The sequence below is a fragment of the Marmota flaviventris genome, chromosome 11 (genome assembly GCF_047511675.1).
Source record: "Marmota flaviventris isolate mMarFla1 chromosome 11, mMarFla1.hap1, whole genome shotgun sequence".
In the NCBI taxonomy this organism is placed as follows: Eukaryota; Metazoa; Chordata; class Mammalia; order Rodentia; family Sciuridae; genus Marmota; species Marmota flaviventris.
The window spans coordinates 39,378,085-39,401,540 of NC_092508.1; the positions used below are offsets into that span (position 1 = coordinate 39,378,085).

Genomic DNA, 23,456 nt, shown 5'->3' on the forward strand with positions numbered 1-23,456 from the left:
TGAAACACAAATGTCATGAGGTTCCTTCAGTTCCTTCATACTATCTCACTGTCAAATGAATAAGTACCAGTGGTGGAAATAAGACCATATACAACATATGCATATGTTGATGAGATAACATAAAGTGAATGACTCCACAAAACACAAATACTATGGATAGTGTACGTCTTTCTTTTTTAAATGCATAGCATTCAATTGTGCAAAATACTCAATTTATTGCAAAGATTCTAAATATCTCAAATCCACTAATCCTTTATATTAACAAGAACACAGGACTGCAAGGGCACAAGTGACATCAAAAAAGTAGTCTTAAAACTTGGCTAAGTATTTTAATAAATAATTCATAAACTTTGCAACTTAATTTAGAACTACTACAGCAGATATGTTCGTAAGAATTACTTGGAATCAGGGATGGTGGCACACACCTATTATCCCAGCTTCTCAGGAGGCTGATCTGAGAAGACTTCGGTTTCAAAATAAAAAGAGCTGGGGATGTAGCTCAGTGGTAAAGCACTTCAGTAGCATGGGCAAGGCACGGGTTTAATCCTCACTACTGGAGGAAGAAAAAAAAAAAAAACTTGAATGAAGTATGCACCTGTTTGCACCAGCTAAACAGCTATTGCAAACACCTCTCCCGAAGGTGGCTTAAGAAATAATCAAGATTCAAGTTTGCTCTTAAAAATAATCCCCCCAAATCAAACAAACCTAAAACAGCAGTCTAAGATGACTGTATAGGTTTGAGGACAACTCTGCACCAGGCATTCACACAAACATAAATTAGTCTATATAATGGGAAAAGAAAAAGAAAGTCCAGTTTCAGAAATTTTCATCTTCATCAACAAGGGAAGCAGAAATTGCACTTTCTCCTCATATTCCATTGGCTAGAGCTTGGCCACATGCCATCAATCAACCAGGAAGCTAGGAAATACAGTCTCACCAGCAACTTACAGCATTCCACAAAATCCTTTTCTATTTGCAGCGCAGAGCATCTTTAGGGTGGAGACAAGAATGGGGGAAATGCTGCATAACTCCATATACCATTCAAATCTAAACATTGGCTTTTACAGAACTCAGCTTTGCCCTAGCCAAAATATTGTTTCTTGTTTTGGAGTTTTCCAGATTTTTTAAATTAAGAATGTTATTTTTATTTTTTGTTACTGGAGATTTAAACCCAGGAATGCTTTACCAATGAGCTACATCCCGAGGCTTTTTTTTTTTTTTTTTTTTTTTAGACAGGGTCTGGCTAAGTTGCTTAGGGCCTCATTAAGTTGCTGAGGCTGGCTTTAAACTTGTGACCCTCCTATCTCAGCCTCCTAAGCCACAGGGATTGCAGGTGTGTACCACCATGCCCAGCAAAAATGTTAACTTTTATAATTGAGAGTACTTTTTCAATTTGGCAAATATATATTGAGCTATCCACCCAAGACTTATATTAGGTGCTATAGACACCAATGTATAAACCTAGTGCACAACAAATCAAAGAATTAATTCTCTTAAATAACTAGTAGTTGCTGCCACAAGTTTATTTTCATGTTTTGCTGTTGATTTCCAGTATAACACTGTAGTTAAAAATTTAAGTACTCTATCATTGCATAATTTCTACACTAAGAGCAGGATTAATTTACAATAAAGCTATTTAACCATCATGCTTATTATTACTATTTTTGATGAAAATATTTAGCTTTGGATGCAAAGAAAAAAATGAAGTTAACTAATATTATCCTGTATTCAACATTAATAACAGAACCAAATATTCAGTAAGAATTGTGGTTATACTTGATGTGGGGAATGACTAGAAGATAGCATGTGTGGAATTCTGGGTTGTAAGTAAAGTTCTATTTCTTCACTTGAGAGCTGGTGAAAATGGTTGAGGAAATGGTTGAGTTTTGGCAAGATGTGGTGGCATGACTGTAACCCTAGCTACTTGGGAGGCTATGGCAGGAGGATCCTAAGTTCCAGCCCAGTCTGTGCCCAGTGAGACCCTGTCTCAAAATAAAAATTAAAAGGGTTGGGGATGTAGTTCAGTGTTAAATACTTGCCTAGCATGCATAAGTCCCAGGATTCAATCCCCATTGAAAAAAAAAGATGTGGGGCTGGGGATGTGGCTCAAGCGGTAGCGCGCTTGCCTGGCGTGCATGCGGCCCGGGTTCGATCCTCAGCACCACATACAAACAAAGATGTTGTGTCCGCCGAAAACTAAAAAATAAATATTAAAATTCTCTCTTTCTCTCTCTGTCTCTCTCTCTCTTTCTAAAAAAAAAAAAAAAAAAAAAAAAGATGAGTTTTACACCTCACACTTCTGTACTTTTCTGTCGGTATGTTATATAGTTCATACCTCCTTGCCCCTTGTACCAATTCTACTTAAACCTGAAACATGAGGTTCAGTACTTCGTACTTCGGGAGATAGGGATGAGGGAACTAGATCTGCCCTGCACCACCACCACCCCCCCACACCCGCCCGCCACTTTCCCACTATGGCTACATTAAATAAATGCCTTTCCTGTCTTTCACCATTACTTTTCCATTTGGCTTTGGGAGCAAGTGACCAGATCTCATTTCCTGGGACTTCCAGAAGTCAGGTCTCCCTCTGGCTTAGGAATGCAGCAAATCACTGAACCCCCAAACAAGATCATATAAATACATCATGCTTTAAGTAAACAATGTGAAAGTCCATTGAATACTATATATAGTTTCCTAATTTTATAAAGGACTTCATTGTTTTAAAGGTTTCATTATAGGATTTCTTTAAATAATGGTTAAAAAACAGCTTTATTTATACCTTCAATTACATAAACACAGCTAGCATTTCTACCAGTGAGTGGGTTCAATCAATCTTCACAAGAATGCAGGCAGTCATACATCAGTTTAGTTTCCTTTTGTGATCCAATAAAAGTACAGAGTAAGTGAGGAGAAGCAATGAGACTTCTTCACATAATGAAGAACTGTCAGTCAAGGAGTCAAAGTTCTGTTAGAAACTGAACTGCTACTTATTAGCTATGAGTCCTTGGGCAAGTCACAGTGTCTTTAAATCTTATTACCACTTACAAAGTGAGACTAGTAATGTTTCATTTTTCAGTCACTAAAATAACCAGATAATAAGGTTTAACCGTTTAAGTGGTAAAAGTCTTACCACTTAATATTTGTTATTTTCCCATTTTTATAATATTTAAAAGCCATTTAAGTGCAAGTTATTAATAGTAACATAAATTGAATTTCATCCCCATTTCTGATGCATCCACCAAATGTATTATTTTCTATTCAGTATCATAGATCAGGAATCAGAAACCTTTTTATTGAGTTCATCCCAGTACTTTCACTGTTTCCCCTCAGAAATATTGGATATGAAACTACTTCGGAAAGTAGTTAAGTATCTCAACCTAAGGTATTACCATTATTGGATGTAGGATTATGCATCTTTCACTGAAATTATAAAAAAGTACAGAAGCAGGGGGCAAAATCCCTTTGTAGTGATTCCTTTGAAAGAATGCTATCACAATATTCCAAGAGCACATGCAGCATTAATTAGCACATCCAAGATCAGCTCTAGATTACAGGAGGCTTCCACTTCACTAGTATTTGAATACAAGTTGGAAAGACTCACCACAACTTACCAGTTTCACTGACACTGTAAAATTCTTCCAGGGATAAAAGTATTGTAGTAATGAGTTCTCAGTAGGAAACACATAATCCTCTTATAGCTTCATGGTGTGCTTTTTTGTACCCCACTTCACAGCTACCTAATCTACTAAAGTTATATTCACACTTTAGAATGCCAGTGAAACTCCTCCAGGAGGGGGAAAAGGCACAGTTCAGGCAATCTCCTACCTTTCCACTGAAATTCATTCATATGAAAACAGGATGCACACTGCTTGAATTTGTCAATAATTCAGTGTTTGTCCTGTTTTACTAATTTTAAAAAGTCAGAGTCTAGAAACATTTATATCTTGATTTAAGGTACCCAATCAACAAATTAAATCCATCGTTACTGTATTCTAAACATTTACATGCAAACCTACACTTTCACATTAAATGTCTGAACAACTATCTGCATTTCTGCTTTTCAACCTTTCATTATACGGATCTGGAAGCCTATTACAGAATGTTACCTATAATTTTGCTATGTCTGTTCTACTACTTGAAAATACAGAGAACATCTAAGATTAATAAATGCACTAACTGGGGTGCCTTTATTAGTTATTAAATACTGAAATGCTTTTTGAAATTAACCAAATATTTATGATTTTATTCCTTCAGTAAACAGACTTCAAAAATTTTTCCATCCTGGATGTATATAAGTCTCCATTAACATGGATGATGAAGATGAGTTGCCCTCATACTTAGAATACCTGTTGCCACTGCTTCAAATCTTTATCGTCCCACCATCTTCACTTCTCTATGTTTTCCTCTTTCAATATTCTATCATTGTTAACATATCCCTAACACTGACCAGCTTGCCATTCATAATAACTGCCAGTTAAAATGATATTTATGAGGTTGGGGGCAGGCAATGATCACAGAATCTCCAGGACAGTCTTTTCATAACATAGACATTTTCTGATGTTGCTTACAACATAGAGGCTATTTCTTCCCTACCATGGAAACGTTCTGCCCAATTAGTTTTAGCTGTCCTTATAATTATTTTGAATCATCAAGGTCATCTTAATTGTTGAACAAAGTAAGAGTGCAGTCATTTAGCAGGCTCTTACAAAAATGTAACCCAAATATCAAAGCTACTTATTTTTTACTAACAAATTACCAATTACCAGTCCAATAACATCTTTACCAAGTTTAACAATTACTAATATAAATATAAATAACTGAACATAGAATCTTCCTTTACAGAGCTATATTCCAAAGCACAGAGCTGGTATAGATTTTGATATATAGATATGTCGAAGAGTTACAATTAATTTTTTTAATTATTAATGCCGGGAAAAAGGTATTGCAGGAAAGGAAAAATAGTTTACTACAAAAGAGCAGTTGTAACATTTATAGCATAATACAACACTAAATAATATTCTAAATTTTGAGGAATTGGAGTGTAGGAAATGGGAAGGTATGCAGAGAAGTGAGAACACTTAAGTCGTTCATTAAATAGATAATGACTAAAACTGAAAGTCAACAAGAAGTAATGAACATGTTATTTGGAGATGTGATAGTAATTAGCTAAAGAATTAACTAAGGGAACTAAAAGGGTTCCTGATTTAAGCAGACACAAAAGAATTCAGAGGACTGGTTTCCACCATCCTCAAAGTGCTCACATACTATTTGATTCTTTAAACCATATTCATATTTAAATTTGGCTGAAAAACAAAGGGCTAAAAACAATCAAATATCTTAAAAAATTTTAGCTGATAAACTAATAAAAATCACATCACAAGTGGAAGAAAATCACATACAGTTCAAGATTTTCAAATACATTTATTGGTAGAGTTTAATCACAATATGCAAACACTGCAATTCCAACTTAGGTAATTTTTAGTAATTTCCTTACAGTTAATTACAAAATGTGAGAAAGTTTAAAAAAATTTTAACACTTTTTAGGTCTTGCCATGTACCTGGAAAGTATTCCAAATTGTTTTCTACAGAAATTAAACTTGGTTATACTGCCACCAGCAGTATGATCATAGTACTCTCATTAACACTCAGTATTGTTAATTTTGGAATTAGTAAAAAATCTTGCCTTATTTTGTGTTTATAAAATTAGTCCTGATGCTCCAATATTGTTAGCAATATATGAATTTTTATAACATAACTTGGTCATATTTTGTGCATTTTTCAGTTCTGTTGGAGTGCCTTTTTAGTTTGATTACAATGTTTTCCCTGACATTACAGGTGCTTTCATGTCAATAAAATGAAACTCTTTCTAAATTTAAAAAGCTCTTCCCCCCACAGATTTAATATATAGTCTTTTTTTAAAAAAAAAAAAAAATGCAATTAAAAATAACATGACCCCTTAAAGAATTAAGACCTCTGACTTTTCCTTTTCGGGGAAAAAAGAAAACTTCCATTGCTAACACCTGACACTTATACATACTTATGGTTAACCAAAAAACTTTATGTCTTAGCCTCAAAAATACTTTCAAGTACTTGTTTTTAGACAAAAATCTTCATAGGAGGGGCTGGGGTTGTGGCTCAACGGTAGAGTGCTCGCCTAGCATGTGCGAGGCGCTGGGTTCAATCCTCAGCACCAAATAAAAACAAATAAATAAAATAAAGGTATTATGTCCAACTACAACTAAAAAAAAAAATTTTTTTAATCTTCATAGGAAAAGTCCTAGCAGTTGTTTTATAAATGATGTTACATAAAATTATATTTACAGTGATTTAACAAAACTTTTTTTCTTAAAAGCCTTTTTCAGTGATTCATTTTTAGCCTAAATTTCTGATTTCCTTCTTCAATTTTTGTACATTGGTATGATCAGTTTCTTAAAAATAAAGTTTATATTTACATTAGTTTTATATTCACTTTATGAATTACTTTACTTGAGAATAGTAGAATATCTTAATTTAAAATCAAATTCTTAAGAGAATGAAAAGGTCTATCCCGAACATTAAAAAGTTATGAAGTCAAGTGATATTCTCCACCAAAAAGGGGCCCATGAGAAGAGAAAACCTGACCTCACTGCTTTATAACATATATACTTATCACGTTAAAGTCATTGTTGTTACATGTAGTTTTATATATAATGCCACAATACTCTTATAATTAGATATATTTTCCTAAATTATGTTGTTTTACTTATCTCATTTCATAGTGTAACAACAAATCATATATTATTCCATTTATATAGACAAGGTATACAAACCAAATTTTCAAGGTATACAAACCAATCAAGAGGTTTATGTTTCTCTGTAATATAATGCGAAGTATACTGATTATACGTAAACAAAATAACATAATGATTCATCTTCAATACAGTGTACAAAAAGTAGTATACCAAACTGTTTGTTCACAGGCCTGTTAGTACACAATTATATATTGCTTTTTCAAGTAAAAGGATAAAAAGGAGGAAGGGAAAGGAAAAAGAAGACAGGCAGAGAGAAGACATAAAAATAAATATGATACATTCTTTGTTGTGAATAAGTTACAAGACACAACCAACTTTTCAATTAGAGAAGATAAACTAACATGTTTCATAAGTAGTAGTAGGAAACAGTGACAGAGGTTGAAGACCCAGGGTTTTACGGTCCTTTCCCAACTCCATACACAAAAAAGGTCTATTTCTCTAGTAGAGGAAAAATGGAAAGGGGGAAGAGATGAAAAGTTTCTGTGTTATTTAGATTAAGAACACCTGAGAGCTTACATTATCACCTATCATTTGACTAAACACTGTTACTCAAGTATTGTACTCATATAGTTTCCAAAACAATGTAACTATTTAAAATAAAAGCAACATGTGTAATAAGGCAGAAAATTAAGATTTAGTTCCAAGGAGCCAGGCTGGGCAATTTAGTGTGATCCTGTTTCAAAATAAAATCAAAAAAGGTTGACAACACAGTTCAGAGAAAGAACACTCTTAGGTAGTATGATCCCCAATACCCACCCCACCCACCCACACAGGATACAAGAGTTGGATGACTTGAAAGGGTCAGGTATTAAAACTAAAAGGTTTGTAGTCCTAAAGTCTCTATCACAACTTACTCAAGTCTGACAATTATAGCACAAAAGTAGTCATGGATAATACACAAATGAATGAGGAAGCTATGTTCCCATAACAATTTACAAAGAGATAAAGGGGCATAGTTTGCTGACCATTGGTTTATCTATACACTTAAAAACCAAACAAAAAACTAGTTCAGCAAACAACTAACTGTAGGAGAAGCTAATACTTTAAAACTAAAAAAATTTCTCATCCCTAAAAGCCTTTTCTGAATGAGATGGGTGTCACTCCAAAGTAGGTACAGTTTAAGGATAAAATTATGCTTGTTAGAAATGTTAATACAGAGACTCATATTATCTAATACTTGCCTCTTTTTCAGCAGCAAAAATATCTTTAAAAAATGAGTAATTACAAAATTAGGTAATTATAAAATCATCTACCCTTAACTTTTAGATTGTGAAAGTCATTTAAACACTACTTATACAAGATTTTATCCTTTTACTTGCACAAACCTGTCACTATCACTAACATCCTAGTCTAACATCTTTGAACATTAAAAATCTATTAAATATCCAATCTAAAATCCTTATGTTCTGATAATAAGAAAATAACATTTCACACTGTTAATGTGATATTACAATTTTAATAGGTTATTGATTTTATATTTCGGAATACTGATATGACAACCTAAGTAGTTGACCTGAAATAATTTCAGTAATGCTGTTATCTAAAACTTTTCATTTCAGTTGTAAATTGTTTCGTATCTGATGAACCATACTTTTGAATATTCCAATATTTTTATTGTTTGAAAATATATTTAGTTTAGAAAAATCTACAAGTCATTGTGTAGCCAACCTGCAGAACTTAGAGGATGAAAAGGAAAAAAAATAGTTTGGAATACAGGTAACTGGTATAATCTAAAACCTATAATCTGAGTTTACATAAATGACTATAGGAAATCCTATTTTTTTTCAAAAATAATTCTACATAAATCATAGTTCAAAATAAATTTTTAGAAAGCTCATGATGTGAATTTGACATTTTCAAACTTTATTATCAGTACAGTCAAAACAATTCAAGGTTATATATGGGACTAAAGTAAGCCAGAAAGTAGATTTTTATATTTCCAAGACAAGCAGCAGCCCAGATTAAATGAATAAAATTGCTATCAATCATATACAAAGCTAACTTCAAAGATGAACATTACTTTCTTCCTGTTTGGGAAAAAAACACATATACTATTGCAAGGTCATTTGGTGATGTTATACAGTTCCACCTCCACACCCAATTTGTTCCCTAGTCGGAAAACAGAAGGCTAAAAATAATCAAAATTAACCAATTTTAAAAGGTTATGTCCATTTTACTAGCAATACTAATCAGCTGAAGAAAACCCAAAGCTAGCTTAGATATGAGATACTAAACGTAATTGGTATCTTAAAGGGTATCTCATTTTGGGAACATGTGTAAGTGAAATTGTAAATTGTGTTCAAGAAAACTTTAAGGAGAAACAAACACTAGGGGGCAGCATAAAACTGCATGAGGTTTACTCTGGCAGTCTGGACATGTAAACTTTTTTTCTTTCCCTTTCTTTTTTGTTGTGATGAGATGATAAGAGTTCCACCACTGAATTACATCTTCTCTGCCTAAAGTGTATTTTTTAAAATATTAAACTATAATGAATATGGCCTAAGATTATTAAACTTGTTATAATGCAAGAAACTTGTTTTGACTGCCTACTTTTCTCTTTCATTTTCTGTTCAGCTTCTTTTACATCCAACTTGTGAATCACAGTTTAAAATGCACCAGTGATAATGTCCCTCTGATATAAAACAAAACTCATGGCATTTCCATTCTTGAGGGAAGCGCTATATACATAAGGCTGACATTTTAATCCAAAGTTTCTCCCTTAGGTTAATGCTAAATTTAAATTGTTTCAATTAACATTTTGAACTTGATTAAAGGGTTTGACAATTTGCACATACAATGAATGTGTAATGAATACTATGTGACTATAAGCTTTAGAGTATGCCTCCCCCAGCTTAAGGAATTTAGTTTGGCAGGGGATATGAAATGTACACATGAAATTATAGAATAGAAACAAGGGAGGAAAAATCCTATGGTTCTTACATATGAGTTAAAAGGACAAAAAAAATAGGATGGATAACTGTATCCTCGCAAAGGCCCACTAAGAAACTATCAAATCTCATTTTGAGGGGTGGTTATCACATATGAAGGTAAAAGAAAAAGAGAAAGGAGTCCTTCAACAACTACAGATCATCATAGGGAAACACTTGTGTAGAAAAGGTAAAATGAATTAAGTGCTTATAGCATTTTGGATCATCTTATCATTTAACAGTCACAAAAAACTCATAGTAAATTTTACAGTAGTTAGAAGTTTACAAATAAGATTAAGGGAACTGACTCAAGGTAAACCAAACAAGTTAACAGCAGACCCAAGTTGTGAACTTTTAATCTCACTCCAAAGCCCTAAATTTGTTCCAATTACTTGGGAGAATAAAGTAAAATTTTCTTTAATTAAAAGCAAATGTGAGCCAGGCGGTATTACACCTGTGTATATCAGTAACTTAGGAGGCTGAGGCAGGAGAATCTCAAGTTCAAACCCAGCATCAGCAATTTAGCAAGGTCCTAAGCAATTCTGTCTTAAAATAAAAAATAAAAAGGGCTTGGGATGCGGCTTAGTGGTGAAACGTCCCTGGGTTCAATCCCTGGTGCCAATTTAAAAAAAAAAAAAGCACAAATGATCTACCAGTATGGTGTTGCACATCTGTAACCCCAGCTACTAGGGAGGCTGAAGACTGAAAAGCAAGGAAGCATGGGAAACTTAGTAAGAACCTATATCAAAATTTAAAAAAGAGGATGTAACTCAATGACAGAGCACCCCTGGGTTCTAAGCACACTACTATTTAAAAAACAACAAAAAAGCAAATGATCATACCAGCTGCTGAATAATTTCCATTGCTATAATATTCATATCCTATCTTCTCCATAAAGCATCTAAGGAAAAAAAAACCCTAGAGCAGTACCCATAGAGGAAACTCAAAGCCTCCTCAAAGTACTTCAAATCAGGTGCTCAAAAATGAGGAAAATTTGGGGCTGGGCTATGGCTCAGCAGTAGAGCACCTGCCTGGTATGTCTGAGGCACTGGTGTTCAATTCTCAGCACCACATGTAAATAAGCAAAATAAAGATTTAACAACTAAAAAAAAAAATTTAGATAAGGAAAATTTATGTCAGCTTTGAAGCTGTTAGTGGAATATAAACTGGTAACAGGAAAACCTAGAATAGGTTGACCATCCCCAAAATGAAAATCCAGAATATTTTTAGCATTAATATGGCACAGTGTATTCACAAATCACCTCTTGTTTGACAGGTCCCAGTCAAAAAGCAAATACAAGAAAAACATTATATAAAATTATTTGGGCTGTGTGTAAGGCCCATATGAAATATAAATTATTTTGTTTAGGTTTGAGTCCCACCCCAAGATATTATGTATGTGCAAATATTTTTTTAAATAGATTTTTTGGTCCCAAGCATTTTGGATAAGGGATACTAGACCTGCACAGCTTATTGTGCAATATATTTCTGATGTCACATCAGAAGAGCTCTTCCCTAACCATTTTTGAAAAACGTAGTACCAAAGTCATCCTTGCACAGGGATTCTAAACAAAGAGTCCACTGGCAGAATGCAGGTTTGTGAATTGGGGTAGGGTAAATATAATCACTGAAATGTAGTCATTCCTTTAGTATTCATGTAGAAGGCAAAATTGTAGCAAAAGGAAATATCCAGAAAAAAAATCATTTTTTAAAAAATCATTTACAGTTCTCCATTAGTTTCAAATTAGTCATTAGATCAGCCACTTCTGTTGGTATTTATTTACTAAAACATGAATTACTTCATCATAAATATTTAACAACTCAATAACTATTTCTATGCAATTGGTTTTTGTTGTAACCCTTCGTATTTTATTACATTTAAAAACCATTAGTCTTGAGCTGGGGATGTTGCTCAGTGGCAGAGCACTGGCCTAGCACGAACCAAGCCCTGGGGTCAAAAATATTTAGTATCACAAAAATAAAACAAAACACAAAACACATTAGTCTGAGTTTCACTACACAAGAATGTTAAAAATGCCTGTCAACACGTGGTTTTATTTTCTTTACAGGATTTATCTCCCACAATTTATATCGTTCGTTTCTCTCCCTAGTGGAATGTTCAGTGCACATAGGATGTGCGTCGTCAGGCATGGATTCCCAAGGACCAGAAAAAAATGACTGACTCACAGTGGGGTCCTCAATTTGTACACAGGGAGTCCTAATATAAAACAGTACACAGGAGTCAAGTCTTTCAATTTCATTACTACCATTAACTTAAGGCTCCAGCTTTTCCAATGTATTATTTGCTATTTTTTTTTTTTTTACCATATACAATTTAGATACACATCCAAAATGAAAACAGAACATAAACCTGCCACATGCTACTTTTGCTCCAGGGATGACTCAGTTGCAAGGTGAACTGGAATGCAACAGTGAAAAAGACAAATAAAATAATAGGTTCACTTTTTTTTTCTTTTAAACTTGTTTTGTGTCACTCTTCATCACTTATAACAGGTACTTGAGTGAAGGACCCCTTGCAACTGAGGGCAGCGGGTCCTACTGGGCTCTTTCTTCCACGTGCCGGCTCCTTAAAGGCAGCCCACGAGGACAGGCTCCCACGTGAACGTTTCTTTACAGAAGACACAGGAAGACCTTCAACGTCACGTCGCCCGAGCCCTCAGAAAGCCCCCTTCTTAGCTGGGGCATTCTGAAGATCCCATGGGAGAGGCTAGGAGTTCGGCAGGTTCCTAGCTGGAAGAGCAGAGCCCCCTCAAGTTTCCCCCAACCGCGCCCCACATCGCCCTCCACTTAAGGGTTTTCAGGAACAAAGCCCGGGCCGCCGCGCCACCTCCGCACCCGCCACGGCCTAGCCCCACCCGAGTGCTCAGCTCCCAGGACCCCAACAGGCTGAAATCTTCACTCCCCCGCGCCCCGCCTAGGCTTTTCAGTTGGTCGGGGAGAAAACAAGCCCCCACGAGGCCCCCGCAGTAGAAGCTCAGACGCCGCCGTCCGTTAGTCTCCTGATGCCGGAAGAGTGGCGCGGACGCTCCATCCCGGGGTCCCCTTGCCCAGCCCTTTTCGGACCAGAAGGAAGGATTGCAGAGAAAGAATCGGGGGCGTTCGTCGCCCAGTCCCCCGAAGACAACCTGCAGATACTCCCACCCTCGGGCCACAGGGTCCCCTTCTCCGCTGGCGACGCCACCGCGGCCCTAGGAAGCCCGCGCGCAGCCCCCTAACCGCCGCCGCCCGCCCAGCGGTCACTCCTCCGCCGCGGCGCGGGCCGCGCGGCTACCCCAGCCTCCACAGGAGGCCGAGAGGGACTCCGGTCCAGCACGCGGGGCGGACGCTTCCCGGCCGCCGACCCCGCGGCCCGCAGCAGCCCAGAGCGCACACGAGGAGCCGCGGCGCCCCATGCGCTGCCCACCGCGCGCTCTGCTCCAGCTCGCCTTCGCCGCCGACTGCAGCCGCTGCGGGAGCCCCAGCGCCCAGATCCCCTAGGGACCCAGCCCCGACACCCGGTTCTGTTCTCCCTTTCTTTCCCCCACGCCGTCCCGGGACTCGCAGCCTCTGCCGCGCATGGGGCCGGTTCTGGGGGAGGGAATGTAAACAAATCGGGGTTTTATAGTTACCTCACACTCGAGTGCCGTGTGCATCTCCTCTCCGCTCGGTACCAAACCCCGGCTGCACCAAATCGTGTATTCATCAAAGCCGGCTGCGCTAAATGCGTCGCGGAAGCCAGAGCGTCAGACGCCGCGCTACGCTAGCGGCGTACTAGGCCCACTCAGGTCCCTGCGCAGCCGCACCCCGTCCGCCTATGGGTGCTACGCTACGGGCGTACACGCACCACCCAGTCATTCACTTCGGAAACGCCGCCTGCGTAAGGGAATTGCACCACTCGCGGATTCCACACGGATGGTCAGAGCAATAGAAATTCGAGTCTACGCAAATTGCGGAGCCCCGTGGCTCCGCGCTAGTTTTGTTCCAAGAAAGGACACTGTGGGGGAGTTGGGGCAGCTTCTAACGCATGCGTGGAGTGCCCTTCACCACTTGCTTTTTCTCCCAGTGTTACAGATCGGTTCCTGAGGCCTTGGGCAGGCGAATGAGAAATGGAAGATCCTGGAGCAATCACTTTGGCCAAAAGGTGTCAGACTGATAAATTAGGATACTTATCTAAGTAAAATCTCTCCGTTAAACTAATTCCTCCTCCTCTGTGAAAGTAACTGTTTCAGTCTCTTAGGGCAAAAAATGTGAACTTAGTGCTAAGTGCAATGAGTTTTTCATAGCTGACCCTACCCCTGCTTCGCCCGTTTAAAACGCACTTACTGTGGGCCTTTGAAGACTAAAAGGGAAAGTTGAGTCCTGAGAACATGTCACTCATTTAGAGTCATTTTGAGACTTTTGGCAACCTTTAAAATAGTCTTTCCTACTCCTTAATCGATGTACTGTTTCTTAACACCCAAGAGCAAAAACTCCTGATCAGCCAAGAAGTTGCAAGGGCTGCTGCCTGCATCGCACTTATTCTTGGCATTTTTTATGCCATAACTCCCATTTGAATGGTCTCTCCACCGCTTCCCATCCCCATCTTAAGCAACTAATAACCCACATTTTTCTCAAAAGTTGGATCTGGATATTTTATCTCTGCTTCATTACTCTGTTTCCTGTCCCAGCACATGTTGAAGTCTACCTGTATTCAACCATAATTTACTTAATTGCGAATTCTGGAATTGTCTTATTGGTATGTAGCTGGATGCATATAACCATGATTAATAATAATTGCAAGCATTAGTATGTGTTGGGTACTTCCAAAGTGCTTTTTATGTGTATTAATCCCCATAAAACAATCAAGTAGGAATTATTCAGGAAACTGAGGCACAAGAAGTTAAGTAACTTGCCCAAGATTACAGAACAAACAGGGAGAAAGGAAAATTGGGGTCCAAACCTACTCAGTGTGGCTACTTGGTGAAGAAGGTTGTTTCTTTTTTGTGTGTGTATTTGTTTTCTGTATATATTAGGCACCTAATTAATGCCGACCTACTGCCACAGCATTAAAAATCTCATATCTTCTTTCATATCTTTTTTTTCGTGTTTTGTGAAGCCACTCCATGGGCCTTACTCCTGCTGGCAAAGGGAGAAGTCCTGAGGTATGCAGGAAGGAGTTAGTCTCATATTAGTCTGATAGTTTCACTATTGCCTCTTACTGTGGGAGACAATGGCCATGATCCTCAGATCTGTGGATAAGTTGAGAGGATTGTTTTTAAAGTATTCTAAGAGTCATTTAAGTACCCTTAAAATATACATGTCTTTTTTTCTTTTCCAAACAAGATAGAGCACTTGCTTTTCTTATATTTTAGGGCAGCTACTCTGCTTTTTAATTTTAATACTTACAAAGCTAATGTTCAGCTGGTACGTACAGATACAGCTGAGTCCTTGACCAAATACTGACAACGGCAACAAATACTACAACAAATACTGAAAACTGAAGCAGCTACAGCTCAGAATAAGATTTCCCTATGCTCTACACCCGTATCCCAACCCTTCCTCTCAAGGCTCCACAGATATCCACATTTTAGGAACCAAAAGGCTAATAATACCTGCTAAGATGGAGGCCTTGGGATCCAGATCTTCTTAGTGACTCCTATTCTAATTTGTTGTTGGCTATTCTTTACTAATTGTTTTAACTTTTAAATATTACATCTGCATAAAACTATATAAACTACTTGAAAATAGAGACCATGTCTCCTACTGCTTTTATAAACTTACCCAAGCATTCATATTCATTTAAATATATGCCTATTGATTAGGGGAGGGTTTACAGCAAAATTATTAGACAACATAAATAATTAAGCTACAAACTGTTGCACTGCTTTTTCCTACTAGGAAAAGGAATCTCACAAAACAACTTTCAGGCTTATGCAAAATTACCTGCTGCTGGGAATTTATAATATATTAGAATCACAGAACTTTCTTGAAAGGGTAAGACTTTTTTTCCCCCAGCCACCTCATATGATTTATAAAGAAGCTCATTTGAACTACAAGAACAGTATAAATGATTTCCAGGATCTGAGAGAAAGAGATAATATTGAATTATGTGTAAATGGCTTACCTTTCATTGTTTGCTTATTCACACTGTTTCAGTCACAATATTATTTCACATATCTAAAATCTTAAATGTGACCAACCTTTTTGGGAGTCTTAATAAAATAAATCCAGCATCCTTTTTGTCTTTCCAAGGATTAGAAAAGAACCAGCTACAGTAGAGATTAAGAATCATATCTTATACTTAGATCTTTAGCTGCAACTGAAGGAAGTCCATGTCATAAACGTGGCTTTCCCTCTAACAAGAAAAAATAGTCTTCATCCACAGTGAAGATAAGAATCTTTAATGGATTCTATAAAGAACATGACTGATTCTAAGAAATCAGACCTTTCAAATTCAATTATTCTTTTTATGAATCAAGATTCGTAACAAAAATAAAGAACTCTGTAAATTCTTCTTTAATTTAAATCAAATTTTCACATGACAAAAAAAGTTTGGCTCAGACAGGGTTATGTCTAATAGGTCATTAGACAAGAATACAAGCAAGACTAAATAATACTGATATAGTGTGGGTACGAAGTGGGAGATTAAGTACCAGAATGGGTATTAAAGAGCTGGAAAAGGAAGACTTCAGGAATCTGTTAAGTTCTAAATGTTGACCTTAAAGTTAGTAACTACCTATTTATTTTCAGATACCATATACTTCAGCCTGGAGTTTGAAACTCTAGTTCTGGATCTGATGCCAGAGAAATGTAAAAGGTACATCCCATTCCTGTTCCTTGGGGCCTGTGGCACTGTCTAACATCTAATGAGGTAAGGACATTATCAAGAGGAGGAGGTGGGATACCTAGGGCAGTCTTTTTCAGATTCTTTGAGAAACTAGGACTCCCCAGTCTTACTGTTTTTTGCATAGTCTCAAGACTTCCTAAACTTAAGATATATGGAGCTGGGGATCTAGCTCAGTGGTAGAGCTCTTGCCTAGCATGTAGGAGGCTCTGATTCAATTCCCAGCAAGGCAGGGGAGTGTGAAGGTGAAGGTGGTAATAAACAAACCTTGAGAGGTCTGTGGCAGTTACACTAAAATAACACAGTTGCCCTTCTACCCTATTCTAAAGAGCAAGGCTTATATATCTGAGGCCATCCTCTTCCACAGAGCCCACCATTTTTGAGATGCTAGAAGAGATAAGCCAATCCACCCTGGTAAGAGACAAATTTGACTAATGTGCCTGTCAAGTGAAGTCATTCTGAATTGGTAGGCTAGTGCAGACGCTATCTGCAAAGACAAAAATAGATTGGAGAAATGAAATGATAACACAAAACTTTAAGCAACTTCCCACCCAGAGAAGAAAAATTAACTTTTATGATCTTCATGGATGAAGATAGCATTAAAGTAGCCAGACCTCTTAGTCTCCTGAGCCAGCAATGCAAACAAAAGGTCTGTAACATGAGGCATCTCTACTGGGAGAGAGACAATAACAGAGAAGCTCAAAAACCTCCAATTAATTCACTGTGGTGAGTCTTTTCATAAATAAAAGTGTGAACTGGCTCCAGAGAAAGCGGAAGATACATTCACAAAACAACTCAGAAAGCCAGACCAAGAGGCAGAAGGCACATTTGTCCACATGTGTCAGGAAGACTTATATGCCCAAACCTAACTATTCACCAAGGCCTGAAATTCCATGTTTAGCCCTTCATTTGTGGGTCTTGAAACCAGAAACTTTGAGAAAAGTTACTGCCACTTTGTTATTTTTATTGCTAAGAGAGTAACACCCCACCCCACCCCCACCCGCCCCAAGTCTTTTCTGAAGAGGATGTTCTAAAAGAAGAAAATATGGTTATCTAGATTCCTAAGGGCAGTGTGGTGCAAAGTGAAAGAAGGAAAACTGTAGACAAATTGCCAGCCTCTCAATCCTGCTTCTTCTGGTCAACCTTGTTCACTCACAGAATGTGAAGATGAAGAAAAACCGAAGGCTTGACAGACAGCCACTAGTACTAACCATGAGGACCTAGATGCTTTCAGGCAGCAGTTTTAGATCCTTTGGAATTCTAGCAGTACAGCAGAAATCGATCTTCCAAAACTCAACTTAGTCATAAGAATTAGAAAATAGTGGAATGAAAATAGCTACATTAATATTACAAATTTGAAAAGTATTTAGGATGGTTACACTTCAATTTAAGGAAAATTGTCAACATGGAAATGAATTAGTAATAAGTGACCATGTAAATTTATTTTTTAAAATGGTTTGTTAAACTTGTTGAAATTAATAAATCTATTTTTAAACTTCATTTTAAAACTCTCATTACATGATAATAAATTTCAAATCTTGCCTGGGGCTTCTAAGATAATTAATAAGGAGACCCATTTCACAACTGACATTTATGAAAACAATCAAGAATATCTTTTAAAATCAAGACATACTTGTTTTTTCTTAGCAAATATTGCTTACCTTTGTTTATTAAAAAAATTTCACAGCAAGAATCCAGCGGAACTCTAAATATTAGGGAAGGCAATAAATAAATTGTCAAAACAAGGGTGATTTGTAGAGATTTCTGAATTTTTCTTCTACTATTTCTAAGTAAAACTCTTACATTTTATTCTTAATAAAATAAGCCACTTTTTCCAATCTTCACAGAATCTCATCAACCACTTCTTAATAGCATGTGTTTTTATAGAAGTTTTAGGAACTTCCTTATGTTTATGGGGAATAAGGCTTCTGGCAGTGCCTAACAGTCCAAGACCCACCAGGCTTGGCTGGCTTTCTTTCTCATAAATGATCTCACCTGCAGCCTCCAATGATTTCACTATATCCAAGTTTCATCCTAATTATGTATGACAGTTGCCTTCTCTAAGCAGTTATGTTTCATAGTCAGTCTTCCCACCCTACACACATGAAATTGTATCGTTTAAAATGTCAGGCCCTATTAAATGCTTTAATATAATAATTCACTTTATTCTTATAACAATGCTATGCAGTGACTATCATTAGGTCTATTTATAAAACATAGCATATGGCAGAGCCAGGACCCCAGCCCAGGCAGCCTGGCTCCTGAACCTGTTCTCTTAGGCCCCATCTGTTGAGGCTGTATGCAGCACCCTATTTTTTTTTTTTTTTTTAGGATAACTGTGAAGCCAGAATTAGGCAGATAGGCAAGAGTCCATCCTGAGAATGGAGGAATTGAAATGTTAATTCCTTCAGAGCCCTTCCTCCACCCTTAGACAACCTGCCCCAGCTCCAACCTATTGTTAAGGTAACCCCTCCCAGGAATTTTCCCTCCCTACAGGGAGTTGTTAATTACACCCCCTTCCAGCAGGGATCACTCTACCTTGGCCCCTCTGGACTACCTGATTCCCAATTTTTGACCATCCCATATCCCTTTTTAAATAAACCCTGCTTTATATGCTTGCTTCCGTGTATACTTCAGTATCTGAGGAACAACTGTACTACTTTGTCTGACAAAGTTGGTAATTTTAAAAAAAGAAGAGAAAATTAAAGGAACCCTAAACTGGTAGCTTCCCAGTCTGTAAATGCCCACAGGTCAATGGGAATTTTAAATGTAATATTAAATGAAAGAAAAAAAAATCAAGATACTTATACAATGAACATTTTTTTTTTTTTTTTGCACTTTCCCTTTCAGCCTGTTGAACTTAAATCAATTCTAAGGGTGATATTTATTCTAATATTTTAGTTAGCCAATCTGGTTATACATCCAGTTGAAAGGTTCCCCCTTTCACAGTGTTTTGATCCAGTTGTTCAAGTATGTGTTTATATTAGTAAAGTTATATTAAAAATTAAGCAGAATCAGGTGCATGTTCATGACTTCAATTCTAGTAATGTAAATATAAAGGGCAAATATGCAAATCAATGAAGAATAGATTGGGTGCAGGCAAATATATTCTAGCAGATTTAAAGTGAAATTCATTTAGAAAATGAAAGAACATTTCTATCCTCAGATTCATATGACTCTATATTCTCTGCCAGTCTACCTTGGAAAAATAGATAAGTATAAAGGGAGGGAAAGGACATATCTTCAAGCAAAAGTTTGTGCTTCTGCTATATGCAAGCCAATATGTAAAGTAGTTAAGATGCCTGTGAACAAAATGAGATTATTGCTCTTAAATAATCCAGGGGGAAGGTTATTAAGGAGGTAATTATAGAGTGCCAAGTGCTATGTTAGAGATAGGTATGGGTGTCTATAGCAGTAGGCTTCCTAAAGGAAGTAACATCTGGCTTCTGTTTTAAGGATGAGTAGGAGAGAGACAAGTAAAGGGGTGTGGGGTGGGGTTTCCCCACACAGATAAATGACATCGGTGAAAGCTTGGTTTTTAGTTTAGGAAACTGAAACAACACCAGTCTTGTGTGGTTTTGGTGTCAAAGATTGAGAGAGATGAGACAGGACTGGTAAACAGGGCCTTTGTGTACCATCTTAAGAAGTCTGAATGCTACCCCAAGGGCAGTAAGAGCCTCTGAAGAATTTTAAGCAGGCAGGTGGCATGATCACAGGCAAGAAGGGAACTGAAGAATAGGATTAGTGTGGTAGACAGACTAATGACCTCTTCCCCTCCCAGAGATGCCCACGTCCTAATCCCTGGAAACTGGCAAAGGGGAATAAAGGTTGGAGTGAAATTAAATGACCAATTTAAACACGCAGGTCCCTAAAAGCAGGAGATGGAGGGAGAAGAGGTGGCTGAGAAATTCAAAGTTTCAGAATTTTTCTGCTTTCTTTAAACTCCAACCTACCGTACTTTGGCCCAGCTTGGCATTTCTTTCAAATCATCAGTAATCATCTACTGTTATTCTGCACAATAGTTTATCCAGTAATTAGTATAAGAGGTGATAGTATATATTCTATGAGAGTATGGTTTCACATTATTGAATCAACCCACATAATAGAAATGAAATCGCGTGGGCAGACTCAGAGGGCATTCATCCCTAAGCATTTCCTAAGTGAACATCCCTATAAGGCTCAACCTTCTCTTTCCTCCTTGTCATAATCATAGATCCTTCAAAAGAATTGTCTACACACTTACTTGATCCCCTTTGCAACTCACCTGTTGAAGTTGGGCTTCCATCCCTACTCGGTCACACAAATTGCTACCATAAGCCTAAGTTACTAAAGCCAACTGTGGCTTTCAACTGGTATTGTATTTGATTTCTCTGCTACATTTCAGGCAGTTAACTACTTCTTCCCTCAGCTCCTCAGGGAATTTGATGTGGTTGATGTGGTTGATGGTGGGCTGAGAAAACATGCCCAGGATAGACACCTTGGACAGCAGTCAAAGGGTGATGTCTCCTTCTGCCATGCTGATTGTCCCACTAAGTAAGACACCTACTTATATCTCCCACCTCCATCCTTGCTGTCTTTTACATAAAAATCTTGTAAAGCGCGAGCACACACACACACACACACACACACACACACACACGCACACACATTTTAATAGCAGATAGCATTCTTCTGGTTTTTCAAACCTCATTGACTAATTTCTTAGAGAGCTTTTGTTCTACAATCTTCCGTACACATGGACAACCTCTTCTGGTTCCTCTTATTTATCATGCTATACAAGTGTTTATAAAGGAGTGCTTCAAGGACCACTTGCACCAAATTCTCTAGGGGCTCTTATTAAAAGTACAGTTTCCCACTGTCCTCCAAGACTTGCTGAACCAGCATAATGAGGAGTAAGGAACAAAAATCTGCATTTTAAATCAGTTTCCAGGTAATTCTTTTTTAAAATTTAGATTAAAAGAGCTGAATGCTTGCCTAGCATGCTTGAGACCCTGCGCTTGATCTCTAGGACCATTAAAAAATAAAATAAAGGAAAGAAAAGTTGGACAACAACTGCTAACGTACTCAATACATTCATCCTTGGAAATTTTATACACTCCTATATTAGTCCATTTTCTATTGCCTAACAAAATATTTGAGGTTGGATAACTTTTAAAGAAAGGAGGTTTATTTAGCTCACAGTTTGAAGCTGAAAGTTCAAGGTCAGGCAGCCCCATTGACTTGTTCTCTGGTGAGGGCTGCATTTGCTGGTTTACTCTGTGACAAATGGCATCAAGACAAGAGCACATGCACACACAAGAGATCACATGGTGAACTGGACAGGTAGAGAGAACAAGGAGGGACCCAGGGCCAGTCTTGCTCTTTCATAACAACACTCCCACAAGAACTAATCAGAGTCTCATGAAAACTACCTTAATGCTTTAAAGACCTAAAGACCCACTAGTAGACCAACCTCTTAAAGGTCCTATCGCATTTTAAAAACATTTTATTTTTGGCAGTACTGGGGATCAAATCCAGGGCCTGGTGCATGTGAGGCAAATAATTTTGCCTCTAAGCTACGTCCTCAGCCCTTTATTTTGATACAAGGTCTGACTTAGTTGCTTAAACTTAGATGGATCATCCTGCCTCAGCCTCCCAAGTAGCTGGGATTATTGGCATGTGCCTCAGGCCTGGCTTCCACCTCTTAACATCATCATACAAACTATTAACACCTTTGGTTTGGGCATAAACCACATTGAAACTATAGCAAATCTCATGTTTTCAGTTTCTATCTCTATGCAGGTAACATCTGTGATATGAACATTACACTTGAATGTCTCCTAAGCAACTCGCAATTTAAGATGCACCAAACTAATCACATTGTCTCTCCATCTTCCCACCCTTCTCTTGTTTTCCCCAGTTCTCAAAATTGTCTTATTATATTTCCTGGGAGCATCAAGGAAGAGGAGCAGAAGAAAGGTAGTCATTCTTATCTTATTCTATCAATGCCTGTAAGGTTATTTCTCCTTATGCTGTATTAATTATTTCTCTCTCTCTCCCTCTCCCTCTCTCTCTCTCTTTTTAATTTTAGAGACAGAGTCTTGCTGTTTTGCCTAGGCTGGCCTGGAACTCCTGGGCTCAGTGGATCCTCCTGTCTCAGCCAGGACTACACATGTGTGAACTGGTGACTCTTAAATCTCACCACACCCTTGTCACTCCCCTAAAGTTATGATCATTTATTGGCAGAACTAGTTGGATCCTGATAAAGCTCACGTCCAATCCACTCTCCACAATGAAAGTCAGAGCCATCAGTAACTTGTTGAGTTACTGTCATGTATAAAACTTCCAAAGCTTCCCACAGCCCGTGGGTTAAATAATTTACCTGACAAACAGTGTTTGATCTAATCTGATTCCATATTATCTCTGTGAATTTACATCTCATTACTCTAGAATTGTGCTTTCCAAAATATGGCAGCCACAAGTCACAAGTGGTTGTTTAACACTTGAAGAGTGGAGAGTCTAAATTGAGATGGTGATTTAAATGTAAAACACACAATGGATTCCTAGAATCTAGTGCAAAATTATAAAAACATCAGTAATAATTTTTCATACTGATTATATGCTGAGATTATATGATTTTAAATATATTGGGCTAAATAAAAATATTAAAATTTCACTGAATTCTTAATACTTTCTTGATATAACTACTAAAGATGTTTAAACTGCATTCATTGTTTACATTGTTTTTCTGTTGCAACTCTATAACCCAACTATATTGAGTGACTTGTTATGTTTCCTCAAATGTCATGCATTTCCTTACTTAATTAAGGTGCCTCCTTTCTTCTGCACCGTTTCCCTTTCCTTCCTCTCCTACCTGTCCTTCAAGATTTCATTTAGCTATCACTCTGAGCTTCCCTGTCCTTTCTCTTTGCAGAC

The 23,456-nt window shown here is 37.5% G+C and overlaps 1 protein-coding gene and 1 long non-coding RNA gene across 3 annotated transcripts in view; one reads left to right on the plus strand and one right to left on the minus strand.

The window, feature by feature from the left end:
- The window catches only part of Slc39a10 (solute carrier family 39 member 10), a 64,387-nt gene extending 50,926 nt beyond the window's left edge, over positions 1-13,461 (minus strand). The window contains exon 1 of the mRNA XM_027925014.2: positions 13,348-13,461. The gene's annotated coding sequence lies outside the window, so the exon portion shown is untranslated. The remainder of the gene's footprint in view (positions 1-13,347) is intronic.
- A 143-nt stretch (positions 13,462-13,604) lies between these two features.
- Positions 13,605-23,167, plus strand: LOC139707708 (uncharacterized). 2 transcript variants are annotated; one of them, XR_011709169.1, is made up of 4 exons: positions 13,605-13,859; positions 16,448-16,568; positions 22,441-22,499; positions 22,612-23,167. It is a non-coding gene; the product is annotated as an uncharacterized lncRNA (long non-coding RNA). The 2 variants fall into 2 exon arrangements; XR_011709170.1 differs by having other exon boundaries at positions 16,448-16,514.
- The last annotated feature ends 289 nt before the right edge of the window (positions 23,168-23,456 follow it).